General features: G+C 37.4%; 1 protein-coding gene and 1 pseudogene across 9 annotated transcripts in view; both read right to left on the bottom strand.

Annotated features, from left to right (window-relative positions):
- Positions 1-12,505, bottom strand: part of NMNAT3 (nicotinamide nucleotide adenylyltransferase 3) — a 115,997-nt gene that overhangs the window by 51,228 nt on the left and 52,264 nt on the right. The window lies entirely within an intron of this gene.
- LOC125103835 (isopentenyl-diphosphate Delta-isomerase 1-like) lies at positions 5,234-7,075 on the bottom strand (annotated as a pseudogene).

Here is a 12,505-nt window from a genome sequence, read left to right as displayed (position 1 = left end):
TCTCCCAGTACCATTTGTTGAAATGACTGGCCTTTCACCATTGCATGATCTTGGCACTGTTGTCAAAAATCATCTGATCCTATTTGCGAGGGTTTGTTTCTGGACTCCTTATTTTAAACATGTCTGTCTTTATACTGGGACCACACTGTTCTGATTATTGTAGCATTGTAGTTAAGTCTGAAATCAGCCTTCCAGGTTTTTTTTTTTTTTAAAGATTTTATTTATTTCTTTGACAGAGAGAGATCACAAGTAGACGGAGAGGCAGGCAGAGAGAGAGAGAGAGGGAAGCAGGCTTCCTGCTGAGCAGAGAGCCCGATGTGGGACTCGATCCCAGGACCCTGAGATCATGACCTGAGCCGAAGGCAGCGGCTTAACCCACTGAGCCACCCAGGCACCCCTCCAGTTTTGTTCTTAAAGGCTATTTTGGTTATTTGGGGTCTCTTGAGATTTCATAAGACTTTTAAGATGGGTTTTTCTATTTCTTCAAAACATGCCAGTAGGATTGTGGTAGGAATTGCACTAAATTTATAGATTTCTTTGTGTAGTATTGACTTTTTAACAGTAAGTTAAAAACTTTAACCCAAGTTTTTTTTTTTTTTTTTAAAGATTTTATTTATTGGACAGACAGAGATCGCAAGTAGGCAGAGAGGCAGGCAGAGAAAGAGGAAGGGAAGCAGGCTCCCCACTGAGCAGAGAGCCCTATTCAGGGCTCGATCCCAGGACCCTGAGATCATGACCCGAGCCGAAGGCAGAGGCTTTATCCCACTGAGCCACCCAGGTACCCCTAACCCAAGTTATTTTTAACAATAACTTTATCTCAATCCACGAGCATGGGATGTGTTTCCATTTATTCAAATTTCTTTCAGCAATTGTTTTGTAGTTTTCATTTGTTTTGTACAAGTCTTTCACCTCCTTAGTTAAGGTAATTCCAAAATATCTTAATCTTTTTGATGCTATTATAAATGGAACTGCTTTTCTAATTTACTTTTCAGATTGTTCATTGTTACCGTAGAGATGGGACTAAATTTTGTGTGTTGAGTTTGCATCCTGCTATGTTGCTGAATTCATTAATAGTTTTGTGCATGTCTGTGTGTAATTTTTAGGGTTTTCTACATAGGAGATCATATCATTTGCAAACAGATAATTTTACTTTCTCTTTTCAATTTGGATGTGTTTTGTTTCTTTTTCTTGCCTAATTGGGCTGGCTATAACTTCTAGTACCTTGCTATAAGAGATATATGTAGAAAAATGTTGCTATGGCTAATGTCAGAGAAATTACTGCCTGTGCTCTTGTCTAGGATTTTTATGGTTTCAGGTCTCACATTTAGGTCTTTAATCCCATTTGAATTTATTTTTGTGTATGGTGTAAGAAAGTGGTCTCGTTTCATTCTTTTGCATGTAGCTGTCTAGTTTTCCCAACATTTGTTGGAAAGACTTTTTCCCATTGCATATTTTTGCCTCCTCCATCGAAGATTAACTGACCATATAATTGTGAGTCTATTTCTTGGCACATATCTATACTGTTCCATTGACCTTTGTGTCTATTTTTTTTTTTAAAGATTTTATTTATTTATTTCACAGAGAGAGAGATCACAAGTAGGCAGAGAAGCAGGCAGAGAGAGGAGGAAGCAGGCAGACAGAGGGGGAAGCAGGCTCCCTGCTGAGCAGAGAGCCAGATGTGGGGCTCGATCCCAGGACCCTGAGATCATGACCTGAGCTGAAGGCAGAGGCTTAAACCACTGAGCCACCCAGGCACCCCCTTTGTGTCTATTTTTGTGCCAGTACCATACTATTTGGATCACTACAAGTTTGTAGTATGTCTTGAAATCTGGGATTTGAATACCTCCAGTGTTGCTCTTTTTCAAAATTGCCTTGGCTGTTCAGGATCTTTTGTAGTTTCATACAAATTTTAGGATTGTTTGTTCTAGTTCTGTGAAAAATGCTGTTGGTATTTTTTTTTTTAAAAGATCTTATTTATTTATTTGACAGAGCAAGATCACAAGTAGGCAGAGAGGCAGGCAGAGAGAGAGAGGAGGAAGCAGGCTTCCTGCCAAGCAGAGAGCCCACTATGGGACTTGATCCCAGGACCCTGAGATCATGACCTGGGCCAAAGGCAGAGGCTTAACCCACTGAGCCACCCAGGCGTCCCTGCTGTTGGTATTTTGATAGGGATTGCATTAAATGTGTAGATTGCTTTGAGTAATATGGACATTTTAACAATATTTGTTTTCCCAACCCTGAGCATGGAGTATCTTTTGTGTCATCTTCAATTTCTTTTATCAATGTTTTATAGTTTTCAGAGTACAGATCTTTCACCTCCTTGGTTAAGTTTATTCCTAGATATTTTATTATTTTTGGTGCAACTGTAAATAGGATTGTTTTCTTAATATCTCTTTCTACTGCTTCATTATTGGCACATAGAAATGCAACAGATTTCTATATATTGATCTTGTATCCTTCAAACTTACTGAATTCATTGATCAGTTCTAGTAGTTTTTTGGAGGAGTCTTTAAGGTTTTGTATATATAGTATCATCTCATCTGTCAGTAGTGAAAGTTCTACTTCTTCCTTACCAATTTGGATGCCTTTTATTTCTTTTTGTTGCCTTATTGCTGTGGCTAAGACTTACAGTACTATGCTGAATAAAAGTGGTGACAGTGTACACTTATTCTTGATCCTAGGGGAAAAGCTCTCAGTTTTTCACCACTGAGTATGATGTTAACTGTGGGTTTTTCACATATGGCCTTTATTATGCTGAGGTATGGTCCCTCTAAATCTCCATTGTTGAGGTCTTTTACCATGAATAGATATTATGATATTTTTTCTATATCCAATGAAATATGGTTTTTATCCTTTCTCTTGTTGACGTGATGTATCACACTGGTTAATTTGTGAATGCTGAACTAGTTTTGCATCCCAGGAATAAATCACACTTAAGCACAGTGAATGATTTTTAATGCATTATTGAATTTGGCTTGCCAATATCCTGTGGAGGATTTTTCCATTTATGCTTATCAGAAATATTGACATGTAATTTCCTTTTCTGGTAGTATCTTTATCTGGTTTTGGGATAAGGGTAATGCCAGCCTCATAGAATGAATCTGGAAGCTTTCCTTCCTCTTCCATTTTCAGGAACAGTTTGAGAAGAATAGCTATTAACTCTTCTTAAATGTTTGGTGGAATTCACCTGTGAAGCCATCTGGTCCTGGACTTTGTTGGAGTTTTTTGATTATTGATTCAATTACTTTGCTAATAATTGTCTGTGCAAATTTTCTATTTCTTCCTGATTCAGTTTTGGGAGGTTATGTATCTAGAAATTTATCCATTTCTTCTAGGTTGTCCAATTTGTTGGCATGTAATTTTTCATAATATTCTCTTACAAGAGACAAGCACCTTTGTTATTTCTGTGGTATTGTTATTTCTCCTCTTTCATTTCTAATTTTGTTTGAGTCCCCCTTTTTTTTGAGTCTGGCTAGAGGTTTATCTTGGTTTCCTCGATCTAAGTTTCTGTTTTACTTTATTCTAATCTATATTATTTCCTTTCTTCTACTGATTTTGGGTGCTTTTATTGTTCTTTTTCTAGATGCTGTAGGTATAAGGTTGGGTTGTTTGATATTTTTCTTGCTTCTTGTTTGATATATTTCTTACTTCTTGAGGTAGGCCTGTATTGCTGTAATCTTCTCTTTCATACAGCTTTTGCTGCATTCCAAGATTTTGGACCACTGTGTTTTCATTTTTTCTTTTCTTTTCTTTTTTTAAGATTTTATTTATTTGTTTGAGAGAGACAGAGAGACAGTGCGTGTGTGCACGAGCAGGGAGAGCGGCAGGCAGAGGGAGAAGCAGGCTCTCTGCTGAGTAGGGGAACTGATGTGGGGATCAATCCCAGGACCCTGGGATCATGACCCAAGCCAAAGGCACACACTTAACTGACTGAGCCATCCACGTGCCCCTGTGTTTTCATTTTCATTTGTCTTCATGTATTTATTGATTTCCTCTTTGATTTCTTGGTTGACCCACTGATTGTTTAGTAGCAGGTTATTCAACCCTTAGGTATTTATGTTCTTTCCAGATTCTTCCTTATGGTTGATTTCTGGTTTCACAGAGTTCTATTCAGAAAAGATGCATGATATGCTTTCAATCTTTTTGAATTTGTTGAGACTTGTTTTGTGGCCTAGTATGTGATCTGCTCTAGAGAACGTTCCATGTGCACTTGAAAACAATGTGTATTCAGTCCACTGTTTTAGGACGGCATTTTCTAAATAGAACTGTTAGATCCATCTAGTCCAATGTGTCATTCACAGACGCTGTCTCATTGTTGATTTTCTGTTTGAATGATCTATCCATTGATGTAAGTGGAGTGTTAAAGTCCCCTACTATTATTGTGTTACTATCTGTTTCTTCCTTCAAGTTTGTTAATAGCTGCTTTATATATTTGGGTACATAAATATTTTCAATTGTTATATTTTGCTATTGGACTGTTGTCTTTATTATTATATAGAGTCCTTCTTTTTCTCTTGTAACTCTTTTTGTTTTAAAGTCTGTTTTGTCTGATATTGGTATATCACCCCTGCTATCTTTTGGTTATTATTTGCATGGAGTATTTTTTCCCAATCTTTCATTTTCAATCTGTTTTCTCCCTATGGATCTAAAGTGTCTCTTGTACATAACATATAGTTGGATCGTGTGTTTTTTTTCCAACTGCCAATCCCTGTTTGACTGGAGTGTTTAACCCATTTACAGTTAAGGTAATTCCTGAAAAGGAGGAATTTCTATGGTAGTGTTACTTGTTTTCTATATACCTTATAGCTCCCCCTTCCCTTATTTCTTTCATTACTATCTTCTTTTGTGTTTAGTTGCTCTTTCTGTAGTGGAATGTTGAAATTCCTTCTCATTTCCTTTTGTGTATATTCTATAGCTATTTTCTTTGGGGTTACCATGGGGATTACATTTAACACCCAAAGTTAAGACATTTTAATTTGAATTTACACCAGTGTATCTTCAATGGCATACAAAATCTCTGCTCCTTTAAACCTCTGTCCCCATCCATTTGTTGATGCCATAAAATAACATCTTCATAAACTGTGTGGTCAAAAACATAAACTTATAATTCTTTTTTTTTTTTTTAAGATTTTATGAGCAAGGGGAGGGGCAGAGGGAGAAGGAGACTCCCTGCTCAGCAGGGAACCCAACTGAAGGCCCAATCCCAGGACCCCTGGATCATGACATGAGCCAAAGGCAGATGCTTAAGTGACTGAGCCACCCAAGCACTCCTTCTTATAATTCTTTTAAATCCATTAGTCTCTTAAATTATGTAGAAAATGAAACTTGGAATTACAAACCAGTTACAATAATACTAGCTTATATTAGACAATTTTTTTTCTTCAAACTTACAATCTCTTAAAATGTGTAGGAACCAAAAAGTACAACTACAAACCACTGTTACAATAATACTAGATTTTATAATTTCCCATGTATTTAGCTCTACTGAGATCTTCCTTTCTCCATACAGATTCAAATTACTGTCTAGTTTCCTTTCATTTTACCTTACAAAACTCTCTGACCATTTCTTGCAAGGTAGGTCTAGTGGTAACAAACTCCCTCACCAGCTTTTGTTTATCTGGGTATGTCTTAATTTCTCCCTCACATTTTTTTTGGACTATAATAAAAATTTAATGATTTATAAATCATTTGGGAAAGAGCAAACTGCTCTACAGTGTGCTGACAATGTTTATCACAATGTATCAAAAATGAAGAGCTTCACTTATTTGTTCGAGTTTGTTAGGACCATGTGCCTAGATTAAACTAAGTTAATATCTCTCTCTCTCTCTCTTTTTTTTTTACAATAACCTCTCATAAATGTCTTTTACAAATAGTAATGCACACATATGGGGTGTGTGATATAAAATTAATAAGTTGGTTGTGTTTTCCACACAAATACTAGTTGTAAAGTATCAATGTTTCAAGTGAGAGTTCCTAGGGAACCAAATTTTTAAAAATCATGTTAAGTTTACTAAGCAGAGAAATTTTTCAGTATTTTATTAATCACTCATCTCCACATTCACATTCTATGTAATTTCTCACAGTCAACAAAACTGATTTAAATGACTTAAGATCTCTCACCATTTAAAGTGGAAAAGCTCCACAATAATTTGAAACCATGGAGTTATCCTAATTTCACCACTGGCTGCCTTTACCAGAAGTTCTTTTATCTCTTCCTTTGACACATAACTAATAGCTCTTAATCTCACTGGGCTCTGGAATAAAAAATACATTCCTCCTCACAAACAAAATGAATCAATTTCATGTTCCCCCCAGATACAACCTGATTGAGCCTTGCTGTGAATTTGTGTTAGATAATTAATTCTTCTGGAGGAACCTCTTTCATGGGAATTCCTAATTCAGCCTTTAAATATCTCTGTGTTGCTCTTCTTACTCTAGTCGGCATCATTTTCTTCTAGCTTTCCTATATTACTTAATGGAGGACTACAACAAGTGTTGGTAAAACAACGTGGAAAGGTAATTTTAGCATCTGAGCATCTGATCTCTGTTGTAGCATGAACTCATTTTCAGTGTTGTATAAGAAAATCCTAAAAGCTCAGTGCAATATCCTTTCATTCAGGTGACAATTCTTTTTGGTTTCGGCCCCAACTGTATTGTAATATTCATCAGCAAGGATACACATCTCTGCCAGGAGCTGAACCTGTTCCTTATAGAGGTTGTCAGTGTCTATCTCAGTTATCATTATGACCCATCTGATCTGTCCCACAATACCTAGCCCTCCCCCCTGATTTTTGACAGGCAGTTTTGCCAGATACAGAATTCTTGGTTGACGGATTTTTTTCTTTTAGTACTCTGAATGTATCAGTCCATTGCCTTCTAGCCTCCACAGTTTCTGATGAGAAATCTCCTGAAAACCTTATTGAGGATCCCTTGCACGTGATGATTCATTCATTGCTCTCAATATTGTCTCTCAGTATGCATCTCTTTGATTTCTTCTTTCTTTTTTTTTAAATTTTTTTATTTTTTTCAGCATAACAATATTCATTATTTTTGCACCACACCCAGTGCTCCATGCAATCCGTGCCCTCTACAATACCCACCACCTGGTGCCCCCAACCTCCCACCCCCCACCCCTTCAAAATTCTCAGATCGTTTTTCAGAGTCCATAGTCTCTCATGGTTCACCTCCCCTTCCAATTTCCCTCAACTCCCTTCTCCTCTCCATCTCCCCTTGTCCTCCATGCTATTTGTTATGCAACACAAATAAGTGAAACCATATGATAATTGCCTCTCTCTGCTTGACTTATTTCACTCAGCATAATCTCTTCCAGTCCCGTCCATGTTGCTACAAAACTTGGGTATTCATCCTTTCTTTTTTCTTTTTCTTTTCTTTTTTTTTTTTTTTTTTACAGCTTTATAAACATATATTTTTATTCCAAGGGGTACAGGTCTGCGAATCGCCAGGTTTACACACTTCACAACACTCACCATAGCACATACCCTCCCCAATATCCATAAACCCACCCCCTCTCCCAACCCCTTCCCATCAACCCTCAGTTTGTTTTGTGAGATTAAGAGTCACTTATGGTTTGTCTCCCTCCCAATCCCATCTTGTTTCATTTACTCTTCTCCTACCCCCTTAACCCCCATGTTGCATCTCCTCTCCCTCATATCAGGGAGATCATATGATAGTTGTCTTTCTCCGATTGACTTATTTCGCTAAGCATGATACCCTCTAGTTCCATCCACGTCGTCGCAAATGGCAAGATTTCATTTCTTTTGATGGCTGCATAGTATTCCATTGTGTATATATACCACATCTTCTTTATCCATTCGTCTGTTGATGGACATCTAGGTTCTTTCCATAGTTTGGCTATTGTAGACATTGCTGCTATAAACATTCGGGTGCATGTGCCCCTTTGGATCCCTACGTTTGTATCTTTTTTTTTTTTTTAATTAATTTTTTATTTTTCAGCATAACAATATTCATTATTTTTGCACCACACCCAGTGCTCCATGCAATCCGTGCCCTCTACAATACCCACCACCTGGTGCCCCCTTTACGTTTGTATCTTTAGGGTAAATACCCAGCAGTGCAATTGCTGGGTCATAGGGTAGTTCTATTTTCAACATTTTGAGGAACCTCCATGCTGTTTTCCAGAGTTGTTGCACCAGCTTGCATTCCCACCAACAGTGTAGGAGGGTTCCCCTTTCTCCGCATCCTCGCCAGCATCTGTCATTTCCTGACTTGTTAATTTTAGCCATTCTAACCGGTGTGAGGTGATATCTCATGGTGGTTTTGATTTGTATTTCCCTGATGCCGAGTGATATGGAGCACTTTTTCATGTGTCTGTTGGCCATCTGAATGTCTTCTTTGCAGAAATGTCTGTTCATGTCCTCTGCCCATTTCTTGATTGGATTATTTGTTCTTTGGGTGTTGAGTTTGCTAAGTTCTTTATAGATTTTGGACACTAGCCCTTTATCTGATATGTCATTTGCAAATATCTTCTCCCATTCTGTCAGTTGTCTTTTGGTTTTGTTCACTGTTTCCTTTGCTGTGCAAAAGCTTTTGATCTTGATAAAATCCCAATAGTTCATTTTTGCCCTTGCTTCCCTTGCCTTTGGTGATGTTCCTAGGAAGATGTTGCTGCGGCTGACGTCGAAGAGGTTGCTGCCTGTGTTCTCCTCAAGGATTTTGATGGGTTCCTTTCTCACATTGAGATCCTTCATCCATTTTGAGTCTATTTTTGTGTGTGGTGTAAGGAAATGATCCAATTTCATTTTTCTGCATGTGGCTGTCCAATTTTCCCAACACCATTTATTGAAGAGGCTGTCTTTTTTCCACTCTTCTCCTTCTTGATTCCCACAATGCCTATGTTGATGTACTGGATGGTGTCCCATGGGTTTCTTATGCTCTGTTCAATTTTCTTCAATCTTGTTTCTATCCTTTCCTCAGACTTGACAATTTCCCTTATCCTATCTTTAAGTTTGCTAATTCTTTGTTCTGACTGCTCAAATCTGCCTTTGAATCTTTCTAGTGAATTTTTAAATTTCAATTACTGTCATATTTAGTTCCAGTTAATCTTTTTGGTCCCTTTTAGGTTTTCTATCTCTTTGTCAGTATTTCCATTTTGTTCACACATGGTTTCTTGACTTTCTCTACATCTTCTTTCAGTTCTCTGAGCATCTTTAATGCCGCTGCTTTAAAGTCTTTGTCTAGTGTATCCACCCTCAGATCTCTGACGGACAATTTCTGTTGATTTATCTTTTTCCTTTGAGGAGGCCATACTTTCTTGTTTCTTTGTATGTCTTGTGACTGTTTTGTAGAAAACTGGAAATTTGAATCTAATCGTGGCAACTCTGGAAATCAGATTCTCCTCCTTCTCCAGGGTTTTCTTTTGTTGTTGTTGTTATTGCTTATTGTGTTGTTTTTTAATTGTTTTAAGCTGTCTCTGAGATGAGGATCAGCCTGAGGTGTAAACTTAGTCTGAGTGTCATCTCTCAGTCTTTCCCCGGATATGTATGGTCAATTTCTTTTTTTCTTTTTCTTTTCTTTTTTCTTTCTTTTTTTTTTTTTTTTTTTTTTTTTTGCTGAACATGCAGTTGTCAATGTCTGGTTTCCAAAGAGGGGAAAATGAGGGGAAAGGAAGAAGGCACTGGCCCCTTAAGTCCCCTGGAAATCTCTTCAACCAGAGGGGGAGAGGTTTGCAACAACTACTGGGGGCTGGGAGAAGTGCAACAAGAGATCAGAGCAGATTCCTGATATTTGGGGGACAGGATCCTTTTTGCCAACCTTGGCTCCCACAGGCTGTGTGCAGGCTGCTTCAGGAGTATATGCAAACAGCTGCCTGCTATGTGGAGGCTGGAGGATGGGTAACTGTAACTGTGCTGAGCGCTGAAATGGATTGAAGTTACCTACAATTTACCTGTCCAAGTCCTCCCCTAAAAGTTCAAGCCTTCAACAGACTCCAGAGTTCCAAAATAGTTACATCAGATACATTCTGCTCGTGCAATTGCTATTTAAGTGGGGAGACAAACTGTTGGTGTTTCCTAGTCTGCCATCCTCCTAGAATCCTCTATGGGATGGTTTTTAAACTACAAATGAAATTTCTTTAATTGAGCTATTCAGGTTACTTTTTCTTCTTCTTAGTACTGCCAGATCAGCCCTCACTTCTGCCCTTAGAGTTTCTTTGTTGCCACTAATGGTCTTCTCCAACCTAGACATTGCGTGGATAATTGTTACCCTAAATTCCCTTTACAGCATACTGTTTATGTCCATATCCAATAGTTCTCTGGCAGATGGCACAGTCTCTTGATTTTTCCTCTGTTGGATGTTCCTCCTCCTAGTCATATTGGTGAGAGGAGGTTGAGGGGATGTATAGCTGAAAATATCAACCACGATCTAAGCAAGGTGCACCCTCTTTTATGCTCTTTTCTTAGGGAGGTTGCTTCAAGTTGTGCTCTGGCAAATTCATAAGGTAAACCAAGAAGTAATAAGCAAACAGTGGATCCAACCTGAGACACTGGTGGGGAAATCTAGAGTGGAAGGTGTTAGGTCCAGGGGGTGCTCTTCTTGCTCCAATTTTGCACCAAAGCTCAGAGTCCAGATGTAAAGACTCAAAGCCCCATGTTTGGGTACCAAATAATGAAGTTTTAGAATATAAGTGAGGTTCAGTGGGGGTGGGGTCTGGAGCCAACAACCAAGAAGGAATTCTTGAGATGTCTTTGGTGCAAAATGGTGGTGGTTTATTAAAGCATGGGGACAGGACTTGTGGGCAGAAAGAGCTGCTGCACTGGGGTTGTGAAAGGTGGCTGATTATCCTTCTTCTTCTTTAAAAAAAAATCTAATTTTGAATGAGCTTTGATAGTGTGTCTTTCAAGGGATTTGTCTATTCTAATTAGGTTGTCAAATTTATAGGCATAAAGTTACTTATAATATTCCTTTATCTTTTTCCTCTCAGTAGAATCTATAGTTATATCACCTCTCTTATTCCTGATGATGGTAGTTTGTGTCTTTCCTCTTTTCTCCTTCCCTTGATAATCTGTCTAGAGGTTCAATTTTATTATTATTTCAATTTTATTAATATTCTTAAAGAAACAGGTATTGGTTTATTAAATTTCCCTAATATGTTTGTTTTCTAATATGTTAAGTTTCAGCAGACTGATGTCTGCTCTGATCTTGTTTCCTTTTTTCATGCTTGTTTTGTGTTTGCCCCCATCCCTAATTTCTTAAGACAGGAGCTGAAGTCACTGATGTGAGAGCTATTTATCCATCCATCTTTTCCCTTTCTTTTTCCTTCCCTTTTGCTTTCTCTTCCCTTCTTTCCCTCCTTCCCCTAACATGGTATTTAGTGCTATAAAATTCCCCTAAGTACTGCTTTAGTGACATCCCAAAATTTTTGATATATTATTTTCATCTCCATTTAGCTCAAAATATTCTTTCGTTTCCATTTGGCTTTCTTTTATGACCCACGGGTTTTTAGACATGTGTTACTTAATTTTCATATTTGGGGATCTTCTAGAGGTCTTTTTGTTAGTGATTTGTCATTTAATTCTACTGTGGTTGTAGGATGCACTTTGTAGGATTTCAATCCTTTTACCTTTATTGAGATTTCTTTTATGGTCCAGAATACGGTCTATCTCAATAAATATTCTGTGTCCTTGAAAGGAACATGTGTTCTGCTGATGTTTGGTTGAGTGTTCTTTAAATGTCAACTAGGTCAAATTGGTTGATAGTGTCATTCAAGACTTCTACATTCTTAATTATTTTCTGTGTACTTATTCTATCAGTGAGAATTGAAATATCTGACTATAATTGTAGGTTTATCTATTTTTCTTGCAGTTCCATGTTATTAAGTAAAAAAAAGGTTCAGGATTATTATTTCTTAAAGAATTGGCCTCTTTATCCCTTTTTCATCTGAAATCTATTTTCTCTGATATTACTATAGCCATTTCAGCTTTCTTTTAACTAGTGTCAGCATGGAGTAGTTTTCCATTCTTTTACTTTGAACCTATTTGTGTCTTTATATTTTAATGTGATTCTTGTAAGCATCATATAGTTGTAGTTGGGTGTTGCATATTTTATCCAATCTGATGGTGTCTGCCCTTTAGTAGGAGTTATTAGACTACAACTGACACTTCTGGGCACCAACCCCCCAAGCAATTGAAAATCCACATGTAATGTTTGACTTCTCCCCAACTTAACTAATAGCCTACTGCTGACCAGAAACCTTACTGATAACAAAAAGTTTATTAACACATATGTATTGTATGTATTATAACACATATGTTGTATGTATCATATACCATGTTCTTACAATAAAGCAAGCTAGAGAAAAGAAGATGTTATGAAGAAAATTGTAAGGAAGAGAAAATACATTTACAGAATTGTACTGTAGTCATCAAAAAAAAAAAAAAAATCTGTGTATAAGTGGACCTGCACAGTTCAAATCTGTGCTGTTCAAAGGTCAACTGCACTTTTATTTTGTGATTACTGATATGGTTAG

The sequence above is a fragment of the Lutra lutra genome, chromosome 1, assembly GCF_902655055.1.
Source record: "Lutra lutra chromosome 1, mLutLut1.2, whole genome shotgun sequence".
Taxonomy (NCBI): domain Eukaryota; kingdom Metazoa; phylum Chordata; class Mammalia; order Carnivora; family Mustelidae; genus Lutra; species Lutra lutra.
Note: the sequence above shows the minus strand (reverse complement) of the source record. Positions and strands in the feature narration are given on the sequence as shown.